This window comes from Oratosquilla oratoria, chromosome 35, assembly GCF_046742065.1.
Source record: "Oratosquilla oratoria isolate Oo_2021 chromosome 35, ASM4674206v1, whole genome shotgun sequence".
Taxonomy (NCBI): Eukaryota; Metazoa; Arthropoda; class Malacostraca; order Stomatopoda; family Squillidae; genus Oratosquilla; species Oratosquilla oratoria.
Window position 1 is genome coordinate 17,080,994 of NC_134811.1, and position 2,500 is coordinate 17,083,493.

The window sequence follows — 2,500 nt, forward strand, 5'->3', positions numbered from 1 at the left end:
CGTCGTCGTCGTCGTCGTCATCGTCGTCATCGTCATCGTCATCGTCGTCATCATCATCATCATCATCATCATCATCATCATCATCATCATCATCATCATCATCATCATCATCATCATCATCATCATCATCATCATCATCATCATCATCATCATCATCATCATCATCATCATCATCATCATCATCATCATCATCATCATCATCATCATCATCATCATCATCATCATCATCATCATCATCATCATCATCATCAAAGAAGTAGACGTTTGTTCCAATACCTCCGTGTCGGAAAGATGTCTAGACTTCCCGTGTATTTTCTTCCTATAGTTTCCCATATAAACTTTTTATTTCTTTTTGCACTGTTCTACCCAATACGTCTTTGAATCAGTGACCATCTTTACTGCAATTGGATCTGTGAGCGGTGCACTCTCGAGGCTGAGACTTTGCTACCACAGCCTCGGGGCCGAATCCCAACAGAGATGGGCACTAATTCAAACGATCAATGTCATTACCAAGGGTGTCACCAGGTAATCTTTTTCATTGAATCACCTGTTTAGTTCGAACTTTATGCAACAGTGTGAGGTCCTTTGTTAAATAAGACCACCTAGCAGGAAATAAACAAGTCCCATCCTTACACTTTTGTTATGTTTAAGGAACTAGGTAAGCCCACCATTTGGCAACATCCCTCATCAATATATACACGACGTGTATGTATGTACGTATATATATATATATATATATGTATATATATATATATGTTGAGGAATGGACGACAAAATGAGTGGCAGGGTGGTGAGATAAACACCGAGAACCGTTGAAGTTTTATTAACTGACGTTTCGCTCTTAACAGAGCTTCTTCAGAGTGTACAAACATAATCGGGAAATCAACAATTATATATCTTACATCATTCCGCGTTCCTTCCTTAACCCACCCCCTCCCTCCCTCTCGTACCCTTCAGCTCCTGTAAGATCATCCAGCCGGACATTTTGGACAGCTTAATAAAACCATCACGATGGTTACAGCAGGGCTGGGATGCTATAAAAGCTGCTTCTACTATTTTTCTTTTTTCTTGTCTAATCCTTGTTTTAATATTTCCACTCCGTCCCAGTTAGGTAAATGCCCGTATTCCTCCGCATGAATCACCAGGGCGTTTGATGTTCGGTGTGCCCTCAGGTCACTCTTGTGCTCATATGTCCGCTTGTGTATGCCTCTTCCTGTCTCCCCAAAGTAGTTTAGGTCACAGCTACCACATGGGATTCTGTAAACCATGCTGTTGTTATTATGTTCATTTCTACTCTTACCTCTCACTACTTCACCTATCTTCGTACTGGATGTACTGGCGATCTTCAGCCCTGCTCTGCGGAGCAAATGTCCTAACTCTTCTGTGTGCTTGGAGTTTGGAACTACAATGAAGCCACCTTCCTTAGTCTCCTTTTTCTCATCATTTCTCTTTTCCATTATTTTAAGAGCTATTTTCTTCAAACTATGGAGTAACCCTTCTGGATATTTTAGTCCTGAGAACACTTTAAAAATATATTTGATTTCTCTGTCAATATGTTCTTCACTACATACCCGGAACGCTCTGAGAAAAAATCCAATTATTACTCCTCTCTTTATCCTTTCACTATGTGCTGAAAAGTAGTGGATGAGGTCATTTTTGTTGGTAGCTTTTCTGTGAACCGAGAAACCCACCGTGCCGTTATCCTTCCTCCAAATTAATACATCCAAGAAAGGTAACTTTTGATCCACCTCGTGTTCTACTGTGAACTGAATATCCCTGTCTACCATGTTCAGCCTATTAAGTTTGGTGGTGAAATTGGTTTTCTCCGGGGCAATGACTAGGACGTCGTCTACATATCGAAACCAATGGGTCTCTCTTCCCATAATTTTCATAAAATGATCTCTCTCCAAAACTTCCATGTATAATGATGCTAGGACTGCACTGAGTGGACTCCCCATTGCCAGACCACGTATCTGACAATATTCCTCATCCTGGAACATGAACGGTCCGAATCTGATACACAGAGAGACTAATTCCAAAAAATCATTTCTTCCCACTGGTAAATCCTGGTCATCTATATTACCGATGGCTTCCTTGGCTGCTGTTAGTGCCCCCTCTGCGCAAACATTTGTGAACAAAGCAGTTACATCATAACTTATCATGACTTTCTGTGAGAAATCCACATTACTGAGTCTCGTGATTAGGTCACTTGAGTCCTTCAAATGGCCACTGCTAAGTGCCCCCAAACATCGAGATAACGGTTTGGCTAAACACTTCGCTAACCTGTGGGGAGCGCTGCCGATACCTGACGTAATGGGTCTCATCGGTATACCCGGCTTGTGTGTCTTTGGTAATCCCCTCATCCTGGGCGGTCTTGGTGCTTCTTCTAACAATCCCACAAGTTTCTTGCCTCTGTTGGTTCGCATTAAAATCCTCCTGGCTTCTTTCTTGAACCGTATCCCTTCCCGTTCTGCGTTTCCTAAGGGTTTTTTCTCATACG

General features: G+C 41.9%; 1 protein-coding gene across 1 annotated transcript in view; it reads left to right on the plus strand.

Annotated features, from left to right (window-relative positions):
* Nucleotides 1–2,500, plus strand: part of LOC143018575 (uncharacterized) — a 21,875-nt gene that overhangs the window by 8,907 nt on the left and 10,468 nt on the right. The gene's annotated exons all lie outside the window — the stretch shown is intronic.